We start from the raw sequence: 21982 nt of genomic DNA on the forward strand, positions 1-21982 counted from the left end.
CTCACAGTGACATGCAGTGGTGGTTTATCATCAGCTTTCACAGTTTTCCTACTCACAGACGTGTGGCATTCTGGCGCATATTTTTAAATGTGCCCTCACATGCCAATCCCATAGAATCACCTACGGCCTGTGGCTTCTGTCTTTTGCACTCCAAAGTTACGTGACAGATCATGATAGGCAGTGAGCACCATGTTTACATCTCTCCCTGTGATAAAAATTTGATGGAGATGAGTAACGCTGATGGGATCAACGGTACTGCGATACAGCAACACTTTCTTCACAAAGAAATGTTTTTGTGTCTCCACACACAAATTAATTGAGGGTCAGCATCACCTCTGAGAATTGTGATGGAAGTTTTTCCCATGATTCTTAATTCCTAGATTTCTGCAATCACTAGACTTTATGTCAGTAATTGTATGCATGAGTCCTATTGTGGAGAGGCTGGACTGTCTTACTGAGACAGAAATATATATGAATATTTAAAAATACCACCAAAAGTGTACACTGGTGTATGATTCAAATACATTTCCTTTTTTCTACTTTTTAGATTGTTGTCTAATCCATACTGAGAACACGGAGATTTTAAATGTTTAAACTATGCTATATATACCTGCTATCCTGTGATAATGTACCCTTTCTCAACTTTGTACTATCGGGTCAAATCAATACTGGGCCTGAGACCGTCTGAGCCTGCCTCCTGATCTATAGACATAGGTTTTTATTGTGTAAACTATGCTATACATACCTGTAATCCGGTGATACGTTACCCTTTCTCACCTTTGTCCAATCACGTCTAACCCATACTGGGCCTGAGACCATCTGAGCCTGCCTCCTGATCTATAGACATAAGTTTATAATGTTTAAACTACGCTATATATACCTGCTATCCAGTGATAATCTGCCCTTTCTCAACTTTGTACAATCTGGTCAAATCCACACTGGGCCTGAGACCGTCTGAGCCTGCCTCCTGATCTATAGACATAGGTTTTTAAAGTTTAAACTATGCTATATATACCTGCTATCCAGTGATAATGTACCCTTTTTCAACTTTGTACAATCTGGTCAAATCCATACTGGGCCTGAGAACGGCTGCCGAGCTGTTAAGCAAGCTACAGCACCTGTGGTTTGGACACGTAATTTTTTCATTTTCTCAGGAATGCCAGTTAGGCCTAATTCCATATTTGTGGTTGACCTGCACTTACTGGGAAATCATCGTTCGCGGGGAATATTTGGAATCCCAGATCCCCATCACTAACGGTGTTCAGTGGGTTATCAGCACCTGTAAGCAACAAAAGCTTGTCCTTTCAGTGTAGCGCGCATTCAGCCCCGGACATGTAAAGGCATAATAGACCTGTTATTGCTCGATCTCGCGTGCCAGAGCCTCGCGTATCCCTCTAGTAAGCTTGACGCATACCGCGGGGGCATACCAGAGTCTCGTTCGATAATGGAATAAAGCTGAAAAATCGCTAGCACAACTACAAACGGACATACCACACCACACACAGAATCGACAAAGCTTGCAATCTGTCCATCTTTTCTGTAGCTTGTATTGTTGTGGTTTCCCGGGTGGAATCCAATTAAGCCACATGCACCACTCCTGGTGGTGCCCTTTTGGACATTCCATTAAGGTTCAGCTTTGCAATCATACAGCCCCCGGAAACCAAACACTTTGCCTTCATGGATGCTGTTTGGAGGTTCTTGGGAATAACGCTGCCCCATCGGCAATTGGCATAATTTATTGGTGGGAAGTCCGACGGTATATGATCGTGTTCGATTTCAGATTTTTTTTTTTTTTTGGTTTGTATTTTACATTTTTATTCCAGCCTTTCTGGACTTCATAAGGGCATGACAAGCCTGTATCTGTGTCTCCTCCACCTCTTTTCTAAATGTAGTTGCCCTTTTCCATATGTTATTTTTGTCTTCTGAGCATTTTGTCTGCTTTGGGACACCTTTAAAGGTGTTTTGTAATTATTTTCTATGTGTTTGTATGTGTTTTTGTTTGCCTGCCATTGTTTTCAATGGGGTTCGACGGTGTTCTTCGAACGTTCGACGAACATTCGACGAACTTGCCTCCTGTGCGACGAGCCAAAACACTAGCGGGGTGGCTCAACTTTACTCCTGATATATAGATGTACATTGTTAATGTTTAAACTACACTATATATACCTGGTATCTGGCGATACTGTACCCTTTCTGCCAGGAAGTCCTCCTCCAACCAACACTCTAAGTGTATCATTGACACCTGTAACATTGTCCCACATGTGTGATTATTTCTTGCGGATCTTCTTGTTATATTGTGGTGTGATCTATCCTGAGCGTGTGAGTGTCTATGGGTTACTCCTGCAATTTAGATGTACATTTAAAAATTACCCCAACACTGTATACAGCTCTACGCTTTTGATACATTACCCATTTACTGCTTCTTATATTCTGGTCTAATTCAAACTGACCAAGTGAGAGTTATTTTCTGACTGTGGAAATAAATACTGAGATTGACAACAATGACACCTACACTGTGTACAGCTGTACTCTTGAGATCCATTACCGTTTTACGGCTTTTTAGATTGTGTTGTAATCTAATACTGAGCCTGAGAGTGTCTGTGTGTGCCTCCTCAAATATCTACGAAGATTTAGAATGTTTAAACTATACTATACAGTATATACCGGCTATCTGATGATACTGTACACTTTGTCTAATTTTTATATTATTGTCTAATCCATACTGAGCCTGTGAGCATCTCTGTGTGACTGATGGAATATATAGGGAGACTGACAATTATCCTTTGACTGCATAGAGCTGTACGCTGCTGATACAGTGCCATATACACTCACTGGCCACTTTATTAGGTACACCTGTCCAACTGTGTGTTAAGACTTAATTTCTAATCAGCCAATCACATGGCGGCAACTCAGTGCATTTAGGCATGTAGACATGGTCAAGACAATCTCCTGCAGTTCAAACCGAGCATCAGTATGGGGAAGAAAGGTGATTTGAGTGCCTTTGAACGTGGCATGATTGTTGGTGCCAGAAGGGCTGGTCTGAGTATTTCAGAAACTGCTGATCTACTGGGATTTTCACGCACAACCATCTCTAGGGTTTACAGAGAATGGTCCGAAAAAGAAAAAAAATCCAGTGAGCGGCAGTTCTGTGGCCGGAAATGCCTTGTTGATGCCAGAGGTCAGAGGAGAATGGGCAGACTGGTTCGAGCTGATAGAAAGGCAACAGTGACTCAAATTGCCACCCGTTACAACCAAGGTAGGCAGAAGAGCATCTCTGAACGCACAGTGCGTCGAACTTTGAGGCAGATGGGCTACAGCAGCAGAAGACCACACTGGGTACCACTCCTCTCAGCTAAGAACAGGAAACTGAGGCTACAATTTGCACAAGCTCATCGAAATTGGACAGTAGAAGATTGGAAAAACGTTGCCTGGTCTGATGAGTCTCGATTTCTGCTGCGACATTCGGATGGTAGGGTCAGAATTTGGCGTAAACAACATGAAAGCATGGATCCATCCTGCCTTGTATCAACGGTTCAGGCTGGTGGTGGTGGTGTCATGGTGTGGGGAATTTTTTCTTGGCACTCTTTGGGCCCCTTGGTACCAATTGAGCATCGTTGCAACGCCACAGCCTACCTGAGTATTGTTGCTGACCATGTCCATCCCTTTATGACCACAATGTACCCAACATCTGATGGCTACTTTCAGCAGGATAATGCGCCATGTCATAAAGCTCGAATCATCTCAGATTGGTTTCTTGAACATGACAATGAGCTCACTGTACTCAAATGGCCTCCTCAGTCACCAGATCTCAATCCAATAGAGCATCTTTGGGATGTGGTGGAACGGGAGATTCGCATCAGGGATGTGCAGCCGACAAATCTGCGCCAACTGTGTGATGCCATCATGTCAATATGGTCCAAAATCTCTGAGGAATGCTTCCAGCACCTTGTTGAATCTCTGCCACGAAGAATTGAGGCAGTTCTGAAGGCAAAAGGGGGTCCAACCCGTTACTAGCATGGTGTACCTAATAAAGTGGCCAGTGAGTGTATCTGATGTTATTTTGGGTCTATTTTCTGCAAAATTTTGAAGTTTGGTGTAAGAGGCCGCGGATGTGGGCGTGGGGGGGCCAGCTGGTGCTGATGGTGGTGGTGCATCTGCTGGTAGTAGCAAATGCACCATAGCAGCTAAGGCAGGATGTGTTGAGCCTGCGTCATGGTCTGGCTCCGGAACGCCTGGAAGGCTACATTTTCTGGGAGTGGGTTAACCGCTTTTAAAGCCGGAGCATGAGGAACTGGTTTTGGCTTACATTGCCGAAACAGACTCCAGCAAATATGCACTCCTCTTCTGAAGTTTCAAAAAATGCAAGCACTGAGTCATCAAGTGCTGGCTCCTGGTCAGGAAGAACCACTTTCCTTGTGTCCTTCACCCCCACCAAAAGTGAATGATGCAGCAGGCCACACTTCACATTAGTCCATGTAGCTCTTTCTATCATACCATGCCTGGGTTATCAAGTCAAATCGTGAATTCCCAAGTCCAAGATGAATCTGACATGGAGTGTGGGTGGCTAGCCAGGGCAGTGGGGTTAATCGGTACCGGGCCGGTGTCTCACAGGGATGTGTCACGGTGGTGGTGACTCGTTCCGTGGCCCTGGGCGTCCATGCAAAGGGGTGAATTACGTTTCTGATTAGATTGACCAGCTCTGCAGTGTCGCTTTTCTGGGACAGATGTTGTGGTGCAGCTAAGATGTAGAAGCCCTGTCCAGGTACGGCCGTAGTCGCAGGGCAGATGAAAGAGTTGGTAGATGGTGTGCAGTGCAGGATGTAGCAGAGCCATGCGCCAGGCGCAGGAGAAAGATGACAGACACAGTCGTGCAGTTCCTTTACCTGTACTTGGTAAGTGCCGTCCAGGACCCAGAGTACAGATGGAGAAGGAGTTGGTCAGTCTGGAAGCCAATTTCGAATTCTCTCTCTGCAGATAGGTAGTGTGGCCTCCGTTCTAGCGATTATCTGAGGTACTGGCAGTGCTGAGTTCAATGAAGTTCCCCCTGTTGACTCTCTCTTGGAACTTTCTTGTATGTCAGGCAGCCGTAGCCTTTTCCTTCTGGCTCCTACACGTCGATGCTGGGGCCTCCGAACCTTAGTTGGGCACAGAGCATTTACAGCTGCTACTTCCTCCGGTTTCTGCTGCAGGAACGTCAGTGTCCCTACAAACTCGGAGACTGGAATCGGGACCATGCGCTCCAGCTAGGAGTGAGCCTTAACTCCAGCTCCCCTTCTCTCGCCCACACACTACCCCTTCCCTGCACAGAGTGCCCTAACTTACCTCCTCCCGACCACAGAGAGCAGCTCCTCAGCAGTCAGGTTCAGAGGTCTCCCTGCTGGCCTGGAGTGGGTAATGTGTTGTGTGTTGGTTTAACTGCTAGAGAGATCCTTCGTTGCTCCAAAGCATGACATCACACTCCCTAGGAGGAAGGTAATGCCACTGTGGTGACCGTACTCCTGGGGACGCAACAAGTGCACTGATGCCCAGCCACTGCTAGATGATTCTGCTGGTACATTGACCCAGACCACTACATTCCCCTCACACTCTACGCAGCCAGAATCTGACCCTGAGGAAACTCAGGTTCCCCTTCCCACATACTATACCACCTTACACGGTGACAAAGAGGAAGGTGCAGATGAAAGTGCAGGTTCCTTGAGCAGGTGGGGGGGCATACTCATGGGCGATGGCACTGGCACAGGGCCCCTCATAGTATGCAAAAGTGTCTCTGCCGGTGGGAGGGCCCAGCCCCGTCAGACACACCTCCACACACCGCCGTACTATGAGGGGCCCTGTGCCAGTGCCATCGCCAACGAGTGGGCCCCCCTGCTTGCTCCAGATCACAGCACTTGCAAAGATGAAATACTTACCTCTCCCTGCTCCACTGCCATGACATCTTCCGCGTGTCCTGACAGTGATATTCTGATCAGAGAGCGCAATGACATCACGCTTGTACGCCCTCTGCCTAAACAGCTAAGTGCAGTGAGATGGAAGATGGGGACGACGAGGAGTCCAGACTAGTACAGGGATTCCCTAGCAAGGAGACTTATTTAATTGTTTTCAATGTTGGGACAGCAATTTTTGGGGAGCACTATACTCTGGAGAATGATATATGGGGCCCACCATACACTGGAGCATTCCAAAGGTGGATATCAGACACTGGAGCAGCATTTACAGGGCCCATTTTACACTAGAGCATTAGAAATGGGGCCCATTATATATGGAGCATTATTTGGGCCCATAAGACAGTGGAGCTTCATCCATGGGGACCAACATATACTGCAGCATTATGTGGAGCTCATCATATACTGTTTCAAACATTATATGGGACCAATGATTCTGTATGGAGAAATATATAGGCCTCATTACTCTGTATAGCGCACTATGCGGTGCTCATAATACTGTATGGAGTTATATACTGTCCGTTTTTGGAGCTATTGGAGAATTTAAAATGGATATCAGTCATGAGATGTAAAAAGTGAAGTATTTTTCATTGTACTATACCGCAATTTCTCTGCTGTTTCGGAGCATTATGAGTTGTGGTATGTGTTAAAGGGGCGCTCTTTGGCCCAGGGCACATGAAAACCTGGAGCCAGCCCTACCCCCCACAACTTTAGCCAAATAATCCCCAGTTTTCAGTGCGTAACTATTATTATGAAGTAAATTAAGGTTGACAAGCTTCAGTAATAAAAATTGATGTTTTTGCCATTCAAATGGGCACTGTAGGTGTGTTTAATGTCCTCCACTCCCTGCCGACTTTGTTTCCCCCTTTGACTTGCATTGGGTTTCGTGTTTCAGTCGGCCTTCGACTTTTCACGATAATCGGCCGATTTCGTTCGACCCGACTTTTGAGAAAGTCGGGTTTCATGAAACCCGACTCGACCCGAAAAAAGGCAAAGTTGCTCATCTCTAACCATTAGTGCTAGGTCCTAAAAAAAGTCAAAATTTACATCAGCGTTAGCGCATCCATTTAACGGATCCATTAAATGGATGCCCTAACGCAATGTGAACCTAGCATAAAATACCTTTTATAGTTTCCCACTTAGAGGGGGAGGCGTTAGCATGGGTAAATCCCCTTTGGGAGCGTAATGATCCACTCATCTCTCAGCTCTCCACCTTTTTGGACACCTTCCGCATTGTGTTCAACGAGCCGGGTCGTCTGGCTTCCACCACCGAATCCCTCTTTAACCTCAATCAGGGTACTTTATCGGTAGGACAATATGCCATCCGTTTTCGCACCTTGTCCTCTGAACTTGGTTGGAACAATGAGGCCCTTGTAAGGGCCTTCTGGCATGGCCTGTCCAGTCTGATTAAAGGTGAACTGGCAGTTTGGGATACCCCTACCTCTTTAGAGGATCTGATCTCTCTTGCGACACGCATTGACCTGCGCTTTCAAGAGCGTTTCCGTGAGGCAGCTAGAGAGAGAAGATCTCCCCGCCTCTCTCCGTCTCCTTGCAGTCCTCTCCATTCACGTCCCGTGCCTTCTTCTGTGGACCCCGCTCCTGAGCCTGTGCTGGTGGACCGTTTCAAGATGGCCGAACGGCGTCTTAAGGAGAGGCTTGCACATGGACTCTGTTTCTACTGCAGGAGTCCTTCTCATCTCATTTGCTCCTGTTCCGAGAAGCCGGGGAACTTCTCTGCCTAGAAGAGGTAGGAGAGGTCTCCCTTGGTATGCATGATTCCTTTCCTCCCATGATCGTGTCTTTATTGTTGAATTTGGACTTTAAGCCTTAATCTGAAGAGGTTTATATAGACTCATATGCGGCAGGGAACTTTATTAGGCTCCAGCCAGTTAAAAAATGCCAGATTCCTGTCAGATCCCTGGAGACTCCTCAGATGATTGCTTCGGTCGATGGTATACTCTTGCAGGAGACCATTACCCATATCACCAAAGAAATTGAGATGCAGATTGGAGCCCTGGACCAAGAGAAGATCTCCTTCCATGACTTGTCGACTATGTCTCACAGGCTTCTTCTTGGTCTTCCCTGGTTATGGACTCATGAGACAACCCTGGACTGGCGGTCGGGCTATATACTCCGCTGGGGACCATCCTGTCTTAAGAATATACCCGCTATCTCCTGCCAAAACCCAAGCTTTGTCGGAGTATATCCAAGAGAATCTTGCCAGAGGTTTCATTCATAAGTCCTCCTCACCCGCAGGAGTGGGGTTCTTCTTTGTCTAAAAGAAGGACAGCTCCCTCCATCCCTGCATAGACTACCGAGGGCTGAAAGACATCACGGTCAAGAACAAGTACCCACTGCCACTGATCCCGGAGCTCTAAGCTAAGAGGAGCATGAATTTTCACCAAGCTGGATCTTCGTGGGGCCTACAACTTGATCTGCATTCGTTCAGGTGACGAGTGGAAGACCGCCTTTAGCACACGAGATGGTCACTATGAGTATTTGGTCATGCCTTTCGGCCTTTGCAACACCCCTGCGGTATTCCAGGAGTTCATGAATGACGTCTTCTGGGATATGCTGTACTCTTGCGTGGTAGTCTACCTGGACAAAATCCTCATTTTTTCTCCAGATCTGTTTGCTCACAGAAAGAACATGCGTCAAGTACTCTTGCTCTTGAGGGAGAACCACCTTTACGCCAAGCTTGAGAAATGTGTCTTTGAACAGATGTCCTTGCTATTCCTGGGGTACATTAACTCAGACTCTGGTCTATGCATGAATCCGGCGAAAGTGTCTGCCGTTCTCGACTGGCCACGGCCCCATGGGGTGAAGGCAATCCAACGCTTTCTTGGCTTTGCGAACTACAACCGGCAGTTCGTCCCCCATTTCTCCTCATTGGTTCCCCCTATCTCAGCCCTTATCCATAAAGGGGCTAACCCAAATGTTTGGCCTTCTGAGGCAGAAGACACCTTCCAATCTTTGAAACAAGCCTTCGACTCTGCTCCAGCACTTCACCGTCCAGAGGTTAGTAAACCTTTTACTCTCAAGGTGGACGCATCCTCTACCGGCGCTGGCACAGTCCTTTTGCAGAAGTCTTCTTCAAGATGCCTAGTCACCTGTTGCTTATTTTCTATAGTATTCTTCCTGACTGAGTGGAATTACTCCATTGGTGATAAAGAACTCTTGGCCATTAAGTTGGCCTTGGAGAAATGGAGATGCTTACTAGAAGGTGCCTTACATCTGTTCAAAATCTTAATGGACCATAAGAACCTGGCGTACCTCCAGTCTGCACAAAGGCTCAATACCTGGCAAGCCAGGTGGTCTTTGTTCTTCGCCCACTTTGACTTTGAACTCCATTTTCGGCCCAGCGACAAAAACGTCAAAGCGGATGCGTTATCAATAATCTTCCAGTCGACTGATACTGAAGAGGACCCTTCTTATATCATCGACCCGTCCAAGATAATTACCGTGACTCCTGTCAAGTTGACCACGTTACCTCCGGGAAGAACCTTTGTGGATCAGAACAACTGAAAACAAGTGTTAGACTGGGGACATTTGTCCAAGTTTGCCGGCCACGTTGGTGTCAAGAAGACTCTTTCCCTAATCTCCCGCTACTATTGGTGGCCATCTCTTTCCAAAGATGTCAAAGACTTTGTGGCCTACTGTCCTTCCTGTGCCCAGATCAAAGTGCCCAGAACAAAGTACCCAGACAACCACCTTCCGGCCTGCTGCTTCCTCTTTCAGTACCTTCGGCTCCAATGCAGCACATTGCCATTGACTTTATCACCGATTTGCTTTTCCTCCGGTTGTATTGTGATCCTGGTGGTTGTAGACTGATTCTCAAAGATGGCCCAATTCATTTCCCTTCCTGGTCTACCCTCTACTCCAGAATTGGCGAAGGTGTTCATCACTCACATCTTCAGAATTCACGGCTTCCCCCTGCACATCGTGTCTGAAAGAGGGGTTCAATTCACCTCCCGGTTCTGGAGAGCTCTTTGTGGACTCATGAAAGTGACACTGGACTTTTCTTCCACCTATCACTCCCAAACCAATGGGCAGGTGGAATGTACCAACCAAATCCTTACATCGTATCTCTGGCACTTTTCAAATGCTCATCAGAACGACTGGGTCAGTTTGCTTCCTTGGGCTGAGTTTGCCTACAATAACCACTCCAGTCTCCATACTTCATCGTCTTCGTACAGTATCCCACTGTGCCTCTACCGGTACTTCCTGTCTGGGTTGTGCCTGCAACTGACTCTGTCCATGGAGTTCTCCAGTGTATGGCAGGAGACCAAAACCGCTCTTGAGAAAGCACAAGACAGGATGAAATTACATGCTGACAAGAGGCGCCTGGATGTTCCTCTTTATCTGCCTGGTGACAAGGTGTGGCTTTCCTCCAGATACATTCGCCTTAAGGTACCTTCTTACAAACTGGATGCCCATTACATTGGTCCTTTCGAGGTAATCAGGCGTATTAATGATGTATCGTACAAAATGAAGCTACCCGCCTCGCTCCATATTCCCAATTCCTTTCATTTGTCCCTCCTCAAATGCGTAGTTCTCAATTGGTTCCATCCTTCTCCAGGCCACACACCCTAGCCTGTTGGCATGGGAGATGAGTTTGAGGTGAAAGACATTCTGGCCATGAAGAAGGTAAGAGGGAAAACCCTTTTCTTAATTGATTGGAAGGACTTTGGCCCTGCAGAAAGGTCATGGCAACCCAGGTAAAATAACCACGCTCCTCAAATTTTGTCCAAGTTTCTTTCCGGCCTTAGAAAGAGGGGGCATAAAGGGGGGTACTATCATGCCGCCTGTCACGCCGCTCTCACCTGGGGTACTCTCACACCACTGTCACCACTTCCGGTGCCGCGTCCACTCCGGGGGTCCCGTCGGGTGCACACCCTCACCTCTCATACTTTGTTCCATGGCTGCACAACATTCACGGTTCTAGCTGCTGCCATGCACTCTCTATGGTCCTGGAGGACCCGACCCGGAAGTCCTAGCACTCATGCCCTATATCAGGCTACCTCTTCCTACGGGAGGTGCCTGATTATTGTTGTGCTTCCTGGCTTGGTTTGCTTGGTCTTTGCCTGGCTGTGTGCTGTATTTGGGTCCTCTGCCTTGTGCTCTGTTCCTGTACTCTGCCTTGCTGTGCTTCACAAGCACATGCTCCGTGCATACACTCTGCTCTGTGTTCTATCATGCTTCATTGCACATGCTCTGCCTCTGCTCTGTGCTCTGCTCAAACTTGCACTCAGGCGTGCTCTCTGCACATGCTCTGTCTAACTCTGTACTCAGGCGTGCTTCTTTTGCACACGCCCTGCTTTGCTCAGACCCGGTCGTGCTTGTGTGTGCATGCCATACGTGCTCTCGTGTACTTGCCTTGCACTATCCTGTATCTAGCACACTCCTGTGTACTCTCAGTGCTTCTGTACACTCGCCCTGTACTGTCCTGCACCCTGCGTGTCCCTGTGTCCATGCTTTACACACTCTTGTACTCTGCACATTTCCTGTTGATAGACACACTCACTCGTGTCTCCTGTGAGCCGGCCACCTGGTTCCAGCAGTCGTGGTACCTCACCCCTTTGGGCTTGCCCCTGACACTCCTTGTATAGGGGGTGGTCCTCTCTAAGTCAGGTCGCCCTAGGTGGGTTGGTGCCACAACCCAAAGTGTCCACTCCAGGAGTCGTCACAAATGCTTTGTGGACTGTAATGTTACTGATGTGTCCGGGACCGTTCAAGAGAAAAGTAAAATCATTTGCTTGGCATCTGAACAGGTATCTGTGTCCTGTCTTTCCGCACACTGCCCACCGAAACTGAGTGTACAGGAGCTGTGCTGCACCGCAGTGGAATCCCTGACAGTGAACCAGAACCCCAAACAGGTGCGCTGGCAGGAGCTGACAATTTTTCTATGGGAGGAGGCTAGAACACCAAGGTCCTGGTGTCCTCAGCTATGACAACTGTCCTGGCCAGGGGCGTAACTACCGCGGTCTTAACAGTCTCAGCTGCCATGGGACCCGGAGTACTTAGGGGCCCGTTTGTGAGTTTGCACTTCCAAGGTGAGCTGTGTAGTGGGCATGTCAGGGGAGTAGCAGCCTCTGGGAGATGCAGCCGCTCATTGGCTGAGCAGCTCCATGATTTGATTGGCTGCTAGGCAGGCTAGAAGGTGGAAGGCACGCATTCAGGAGTGCATGATGGTTGTTCTGCGCACAAAGGACCTGTGATGAGGTCACAGGAGGGGAGGAGTTAGGGGTCACATGATCAGGAGCCTCAGTGTATTCAAGACTCTGCTGTGCTGGTTGTCGTGGTGCTTGGTGAGGGTAAGTTTATGTGTGGAGTTAGGAGCGGTTTGCAGAGTGGATGTAGCAAAGCTGTGTGTGTACGAGGTGTATGGAGCAGAGCCATGTGTGTACAACATGTATGCAGCACAGCCGTGTGTATGAGGTGTACGGAGAGGAGCCGCGTGTGTACAGAGGAGCCGTGTGTGTACGGAGAGGAGCCGTGTGTGTATGAAGTGTACGGAGTGGAGCCGCATGTGTATGAGGTGGAAGGAGAGGAGCCGTGTGTGTATGAAGCGTATGGAGCGCAGCCGTGTCTGTACAAGGTGTGCGGAGTGGAGCCGTGTGTGTACGAAGCGGAGCCATGTGTACGAAGTGTATGGAGCAGAGCCGCATGTGTATGAGATGAACGGAGAAGAGCCGTGTGTGTACGAAATGTACGGAATGGAGTCGCATGTGTATGAGGTGGACGGAGAGGAGTCGTGTGTGTATGGAGTGGAGCCGCATGTGTGCGAGGTGTACGGAGCAGAGCGGTGTGTGTACGAGGTGTAAGTAGTGGAGATGTGCGTGTACGAGGTGTGCGGAGCGGAGCCGCATTTGTATGAGGTGTATGGAGTGGAGCTGCTTGTGTATAAGGTGTATGGAGTGGAGATGTGCATTTACGAGGTGTGCGGAGCCACGTGTGTACGAGATGTGCGGAGCGGAGCCGCGCATGTACGAGGTGTACAGAGTGGAGACGCATGTGTACGAGGTGTACGGAGTGGAGATGTGTGTGTACCAGGTGTGTGGAGCTGCGCGTGTGTGAGGTGTGCGGAGCCGTACTTGTACGAGGTGTATGGAGCGTAGCAATGTGTGTACGAGGTGTGCGGAGTGGAGATGTGCATGTATTTTGGCATGGGGGCCCATTTAAAAATTCGCACTGGGGCCCATAACTTTGTAGTTACGCCAATGGTCCTGGCCGATGCCTACATTTACACAACTGTAAGAGAGGTTTTCCCCAAGACTGCAGTGAGGCACACAGTGTGCATTGCAGCTCTAGACTTCCGATCTCTGGCACGTCAATTTGTCAGCGCCAAAATATTAGTAGCAGGAGCAGCTGAAGTAGTGTTAAGGGCCTGTCACACTAAGCGATATCGCTAGCAATATCGCTATAACGTCACTGGTTTTGTGACGTTATAGCGATATTGCTAGCGATATCGCTATGTCTGATACTTACCTCCGACCGGCTCCCCCGCTGGCTATCGCACGAGAACGTCCTGGGCCGTTTCTCGTCGTCAGCTTCCTGCTGGGCTTCCTGTGGCGCCGACGAGCGATGCGTGGACGTGGGCGGGAGGACGTCTTCATCGCATTGTCTGACAGGTAAGTAGGGACCGCCGATCGCTGCTATGTCGCTGGTGAGATCTGCCTGTGTGGCAGCTCACTAGCGACCACTTAGCGATGCACCAGCGATCCTGACCGCGTCATATCACTGGTCGGGATCGCTGGTGCATCAATAAGTGTGACAGTACCTTAAGTGGAAGAAGCAATTTCTGTAAGTCATTTGACACTTTTTTTTAGACCATCTCAACAGTGTCCAAGTCTTACAGCTTGTCAACAAATGGAGGGGATTGTGCAATATCTGAATATGAATACCATCAGGGAGGGTTTGGACCCTTTCACATTTTTGTCTTCCAAAATGGTTGAGTGGCCTGAGCTCGCCTAACACGCCTTGGAGGTTTTATCATGCATGGTAGCCAGCCATGCTGGTAAGCACAGCAGGTTGTCCCCTGAGAGTGTAGACCACCTAACTTTCATCAAGATGAACAAGTTATGGATCTCAAAGGACTTTTGCACCCCCATTGCAGACTGTACAGACTAGGCGATGTTGCATTTTTTAGTGTGCTGAATTAATATCACGTAACTGCACTCTGTGATATCTTTAGTGTGGTGTGGCTTCTGTGTCTGCTGTTGCTGCTGCTGCAGAAATTAACACAAGTTTGAGGAAAGGTGAACAGTCATGGTTGGTCTACACCTGCTAGGTTGGTTGTAGTGGAAGACGTGTCAGTCCCTATTGTGATATTTCTGATCTCGTGAAATTTATGCCACTTTGGTGGTGTCAGGCCCTCATTTTTTGAAATTTGAAAACTCCTGATTGAGTCTACTTCTGCTGGGTAGACTGTAGTGGAAGACGTGTAGGTCCCTATGATACTATTTCTACTCTTGTGAAATTCATGACACTTCAGTGGTGTCAGGCCTTTATTTTTGGAAACATGAACAATCCTGATTATGTGCCTACCTGCTGGTTTGGGTGCAGATCAGTGGAAGACCTGTCGGTCCCTATTATACTATTTCTAGTCTGGTGAAATTGATGCCACTTCAGTGGTGTCTTCCAATAATTTTGGTAAATGTGTAGACTCCTGGTTGGGTCTCTTTCATGCGTGTTGCCTGTAGCAGTAAGCCTCCGAGACCGTCAGTCTTCCACTTCTTTTGAGTCAACTACCGTGATACAACTATCCTTAGATTTTTCTGGCAATTGTACTCTCCGAAACTGATATTTGTGCCACCTGAGTGTGGCTGAGCATGAAACCAAGTTGAGCTGTTGCTTAGTAAGTGGTACGGGGGGGGCCTAGTTTAATGCCCTGCGTTCCTTGCATATGTTCCTGGTAAAAGCGGTATATTCCATATGTTGTGTAATGATGATATATTGTTTATTGCATTGTACCTATGTTTATGTGTTGTGAAGATACAGGGATAATGTAGGACTTAGACCAGTAGGGGGGGCACAATAGAATAGGATAGGGATTAGTTAGACCAATAGGATTTGTCTGGTTAGAAGGGGCTAAGAAATAGAAGGTTGGGAGCTTCCTAGAGTTAGTTTGTGTGAGCCGGGTGCAAGGACAGTACAGTCGTGTCTGGGGGAACGCAGAGGAGCCCAGCGGTCCAGGGCCTAAGAGCTAACAGTCAGACAGTAGTGGAGGAATATCAGGGCAGCATAAGAATGTTGTCCACGAAAATGCAGCCTTTCCACCTTGTGGATAGAAACGGTTTCTGAAAGCTGATCGCCATCGCAGTCCCCCAGTACCAGTGACCCAGTCACCATTACTTCTCTAAGAAAGATGTGCCTATGCTACACAAGCATGTCGCAGACAATGTCACTTGTTCCCTGAAAAACTCTATGTCTGCCAGTGTGCATTTCAACATTGATACTTGGATGAGCATGGACAGGAGTGTTACATCTTGCTGACTGGGCACTGGTTGACTCTGGTGGCTGTGGGGGCACATGGAGAAGGGGTTGCTCCACAATCCTTGGAATCCCCAATGCTACACATCATAAGTTAAAGAACTAAACTACTAAACAGCAAGGGTTGGAGAAATAAACTACTAAACAGCAGTAGTAACGGGCCTGTATTACTCATCAAAAAGAAATCTGACAGGTACTACGCCCCTATCAAAGTGTATCAAACACGCCCCTTTTATACAATTTGATATCAAATTGTTATAAAAGGGTTGTGTTTGATACACTTTTATATCAATTTGATATAATTTTGATATAAATATTTTGTCCTATGATACATCTTTTATATGTCCAATTATTTTCTCGTTTATAGGCCTTTTAATAAAGTAGAATAAAGGTAGAATAAAAGGATCGTGATTGAATCACTTTTATATCAATCGCTATTATTTAATATAAAAGGCAGTGTTTGATACACTTTTATATGGTCAATAAAGGGACCCTTTTACAGCCTTTTTATACTTTAATTAGTATTGATTCATTAGGCATATTATTTACATGGCCAATATTTTAATAAAGGAAACAAATAGGTGCCTTTTATAGACTTTTTATACTTTAGTTAGTATCGATTCATTGGGCATATTATTTATATCAGGATACAAATCCAGCTCACCAGACATGGCATTCCAACATCGGAGCACGAGACCGCTGTGTCAAAGCGCACAATCCAAGGCAATGAGAAAAAACTTTGTCCAGCTCCACGATGTAGTGAAAAATATTCTTTATTCACTCAGTAGAAATGAGGTTTAAAAGCCAGCATGAGTTACAAGGCATGCGATCGATCTACGCGTTTCGAGTGGCTAGGCACTCTTAATCATGATACGCAGCTTTGTCCATGGGTAGATCTTATATACTCTATCCGGTCTACACACCGGTTAAATAATTAATTAAAACAAATATAAAAGAAATAGAGAAAAAACTAACAATCACAATTAAATATAACAATTTGATTCATTAAGATACAATATTATCGCCTTCAGTAGTATTTTATCTTTTTTTATTTCTTAATTTTTATTCATTATTCTCTTATTATCCATGAAAAAATGAAGCAAACTTCTGAAATAGAAGAGAAACATAACAGATCTCAATGTTGCAACCATTCACAACAGTAAAATTCACATAGATACAATTTTTTCAAAATGCATGCGGTTTTCAATTACATGTCAAATTTTTGTTTCTTTTTTGTGCAATGTTAATTTTAGTACAACAAACCATTTTTTAGTATGCACATGTATAAAAAAAAAAAAAATTCAAGATTGGAAAGATTTTTTCAGGGACTATGTCAATTAGCGCACCAAATGTGCACACAGCCATAATATATTCGTTTAAAGAGGAGATAGAAAACTCCAATTTGCACTGTTCTAAAGAATTTTTTTCAGTGGATGTGATTTTTTTATTTATATACACAGCCAAAAAAACATTTAATTCTTTTATCCCCCATCATACACCAATCATAAAAAATCCGTTCTGATACATTTATTGAAAAGTCATTATCATAAACTTTCTCAAAACAGAAAGATGGAAAACTTCAATTTGCACAAAAAAATAAATAAATAAATAAATTTTGTTATGTTTAATTTTTAGTTTATATCTGCAACCCAAAAAAGGGGGGGGAGCATTTGATTATTATATTTCCCCTTCATGCACATATAGAAAGATTATCATAGACTCTCCCAAATAAATGAAGTATTTCCTAAATAACTGATCAACACAAAACTATATTGAATATTTTAGTTTTTATATTTTAAACATGCAGATTCGAAAAACAGCATGAAAATGCAGTTCTATGCACAAAAAATACCCTATGAAAAACCTTGCAAAAAACTACCATATTCCCACATATTTTAATATATATTTAATCAGAACATGAGGATTCATTATAAATGTAATAAAATAGATATTTCAAAGAGGAAAGGGTTGATAAATGCTAGTCTAATAAAAGAGCAGGGTGTCTTTTCTTTTATTCAAGCCTCGTGGCATACTGGTGTTTAATTTGAACATCCACCACGCCTCCCTATTCCTAAGCACAGGTTCTAAGTCCCCACCTCTGATCCGATTGTGGACTTTCTCAATCCCATATACTTTTAATGAGTCCAGTTTTTTACTGTGAGTCTCAATAAAATGTCGGGAGAGCTGCGATATGTTTCTATTCATATTAGCATTCTCTATATCGAGAATGTGCTTTCTAATCCTAGTTTTTAACGTGCGTTTTGTGCTACCCACATACTTTAGTCGGCATGAAGTACATTCCATGATATAAACTACATTTTTGGTGTTGCAGTTTATGAAATCTTTGATGTCAAATAGATTTTGAGGACAATAACCTCCAAATTTATCACACCTTTTGGTATAGGTACACATCTTGCACTGACTGGCAGCACATTTAAAAAAACCTCTCGTTTTCAACCAATTGCCCATATGTTCTTGCCGAGTACAAAGAAAACTTGGTGATAAACTATTTTTTAAGGATGGTGCTTTTCTGGAAACTATCCTTAGTCCTTTTTTTATTATTTTTTCAATATCTGGATCTTCTTTTAAAATTGCCAGGTTATCCTCAACTATTTTTTTAATATTGGAAAACTGATTACTAAATTTTAAAACCATTGTTATAGGATTAGCAGAATTTTTGGACAGTTTTTGCGAGTCTTTAAAACGAGATTTTTTTTAAACAATCTTTTCAGCCCTGTCTAGACTCCATCGATCATAACCTCTCCTACCCAAACGTTGTCTAATGTCAGAAACTTCTTTTTTATAATCAGAGGGACAACTACAATTTCTCTTAGCACGCGTCATTTCACCCACAGGAATACCCTTAATTGTGTGCTTGGGGTGAAGACTTTTTGCATGGAGAATTGTGTTCCCAGCTGTCTCTTTGCGATATGTACGAGAAATTACTATATTTTTGTAGATGAACTTTTTATGCGTTAATTGCTACTGTGTGTGGAATCGATGTGTAGAGAGAAACAACATCAGTAGTTATCCATGAGAATTTGGAATCCCAGATTAAACCATCCATTGAGTTTAATACTTCTGTACTGTCTCTAATAAAACCAGGGACCCTCTGAACCAAGGGTTGTAGAAGCAGATCTAAACATTCCCCTAGTTTCTCACTCACAGATCCTATCCCTGATAAAATCGGTCTCATGGGTGGAGGAAAGCTTTTTTTATGGGTTTTTGGTAATGCATAAAGCGTTGGTGTAACTGGATTTAACACCTTTAGATAATCCCTCTCTCTCATAGTAATAAAACCCATACAAAAGCCTTCATCAATAATCTGAAAAATGCGCTCTTTGATATTAAGAGAAGGATTCTCTAAAATACGTTTCTAAATCATGGGGTCATTAAGCATATTTTCAACCCAGTTCACATAATCATCCCTATTCATAAGGACAATCGATCCCTTTCCTCTTTGAAATATCTATTTTATTACATTTATAATGAATCCTCATGTTCTGATTAAATATATATTAAAATATGTGGGAATATGGTAGTTTTTTGCAAGGTTTCTCATAGGGTATTTTTTGTGCATAGAACTGCATTTTCATGCCGTTTTTCGAATCTGCATGTTTAAAATATAAAAACTAAAATATTCGATATAGTTTTGTGTTGATCAGTTATTTAGGAAATACTTCATTTATTTGGGAAAGTCTATGATAATCTTTCTATATATGCATTAGAACGTTTTTTTTCAGTGCATGAAGGGGAAATATAATAATCGAATGCTCCCCCCCCCCTTTTTTGGGTTGCAGATCTAAACTAAAAATTAAACATAACGAAAAAAATTTTTTTTTTTTTTTTTTTTGTGCAAATTGAAGTTTTCCATCTTTCTGTTTTGAGAAAGTTTATGATAATGACTTTTCAATAAATGTATCAGAACGGATTTTTTATGATTGTGTATGATGGGGAATAAAAGAATAAAATGTTTTTTTTGGCTGTGTATATAAATAAAAAAATCACATACACTGAAAAAAATTCTTTAGAACAGTGCAAATTGGAGTTTTCTATCTCCTCTTTAAACGAATATATTATGGCTGTGTGCACATTTGGTGCGCTAATTGAAATAGTCCCTGAAAAAATCTTTCCAATCTTGAATTTTTTTTTTTTTTTATACATGTGCATACTAAAAAATGGTTTGTTGTACTAAAATTAACATTGCACAAAAAAGAAACAAAAATTTGACATGTAATTGAAAACCGCATGCATTTTGAAAAAATTGTATCTATGTGAATTTTACTGTTGTGAATGGTTGCAACATTGAGATCTGTTATGTTTCTCTTCTATTTCAGAAGTTTGCTTCATTTTTTCATGGATAATAAGAGAATAATGAATAAAAATTAAGAAATAAAAAAAAAGATAAAATACTACTGAAGGCGATAATATTGTATCTTAATGAATCAAATTGTTATATTTAATTGTGATTGTTAGTTTTTTCTCTATTTCTTTTATATTTGTTTTAATTAATTATTTAACCGGTGTGTAGACCGGATAGAGTATATAAGATCTACCCATGGACAAAGCTGCATATCATGATTAAGAGTGCCTAGCCACTCGAAACGCGTAGATCGATCGCATGCCTTGTAACTCATGCTGGCTTTTAAACCTCATTTCTACTGAGTGAATAAAGAATATTTTTCACTACATCGTGGAGCTGGACAAAGTTTTTTCTCATTGCCTTGGATTGTGCGCTTTGACACAGCGGTCTCGTGCTCCGATGTTGGAATGCCATGTCTGGTGAGCTGGATTTGTATCCTGATTTATTGCTTCAAGTGTCTCCGTGCACCCAGAGGCTTCCCTTCTCTATTTCACAAGAGGTTTTAAAGTAAGTGCTGGCATTATAAAAGACTTTCTTATTTGGCTATTTGACCATGGAAAATGAAGCTAGACAGAATAAAGCTGCCAAACTGTTTGCTGAGTTTACCGCTGAATCTGCACATGTTTCTACAAGCTCGAATGTGGAGCTAGAGGATTTGTTAGCACTTATGCTAAAGGAAAATCGGATATGGTGTAATGTGAGTTTGTTAAGAAATTATAGAGATAAAAACATTATTCCAAGAGGACTTAGAGTTAAAAAAGTCCCTAGTACAGTGTACTCAGATGAGTTTGTACAAGAATGGAATAATATATTATCGGACTGCTCCTTGAAATTGATTTCCCTAATCATAAGAAATGAAGAAATTCTCTTGCAAGATTTACAAAAACAAATTGATATCTTGAAATCAAATACGCAAGATAAATTATCGAAAGAAGTTTATGAGGAATTTTTGCATAATACTACTATCAAGATAAATAAAACTGAGGAAAAGATTATGGATACTAAAAAACGAAAACTGGAGCGTGATTTATCTGATTATTCCAAAGAGCAGGTGTACGAATGGGGGAGATGTGAAAATGCTAACAAGTCTCGCAGGTCTATACTACGAAGACCTAAACGACACACCAGTGCTAATCAAACTCCCCGACAAGTGACTTTCAGTTCATCTGATGCTGAAACTTCGAATGGAGCCACATCAGACTCTGACATGGATGTGACGAGGCAGTCAAAAAACTCATATTACAAGAGAAACAGATCCAGAAAAAAAGAAGGAGAAAGGGAAGGAAGCATAGGAACATCAAGAATAACGCAAATATATCATCTGAGGACTCTACGTTAGGTGACTTTGATGTTATTATTTTTTCATCATTGAATCTAACTGCTGATCAACGTGAGTTACTTTCATTTGGACTTTCTTTTGTTCCTAGTTTTAATTTTAATCTTTTCTCCACAATATGTGATGTTAATAGATTTATTAGGAATATTACTTTGAAATTGCATTTTGATATTCTGATATTACTGATATTATTACTGATATTATTACTGATATTATTACTGATATTATTTGATATTCTGATATTACTGTGGAAAATGATGTGAATTTTGAAAATACTTATAGTAATTGTTCCTTTCCAGAATAAATGTCTATTATCAATTTGCAGGCTTTACAAAATGAAAGCGTGCCAAATGTTGATATTGCTGCTTCTTCAGTAAAAAGCATGAGTATTCCTAATCCAAACTATTATCCGGTTAAAGCAAGGAGACCTGTGATGGATAGGTTTCAAAGTGCTGTTGAAAATGATCTTAGACTATTATCTGAAAAAACGCATGGTGTGAATTGTGCCTGCAGTAACTTGAGGCCGTCCCTGAAAAAAGCACTGTTAGAACTGAAGGCAAATGAAAATATTATAATAAAGAATTCAGATAAGGGTGGATCGATTGTCCTTATGAATAGGGATGATTATGTGAACTGGGTTGAAAATATGCTTAATGACCCCATGATTTACAAACATATTTTAGAGAATCCTTCTCTTAATATCAAAGAGCGCATTTTTCAGATTATTGATGAAGGCTTTTGTATGGGTTTTATTACTATGAGAGAGAGGGATTATCTAAAGGTGTTAAATCCAGTTACACCAACGCTTTATGCATTACCAAAAACCCATAAAAAAGCTTTCCTCCACCC

The sequence above is a fragment of the Dendrobates tinctorius genome, unplaced genomic scaffold (genome assembly GCF_039654945.1).
Source record: "Dendrobates tinctorius isolate UK_male_01 unplaced genomic scaffold, ASM3965494v1 ptg000036l, whole genome shotgun sequence".
NCBI lineage: Eukaryota > Metazoa > Chordata > Amphibia > Anura > Dendrobatidae > Dendrobates > Dendrobates tinctorius.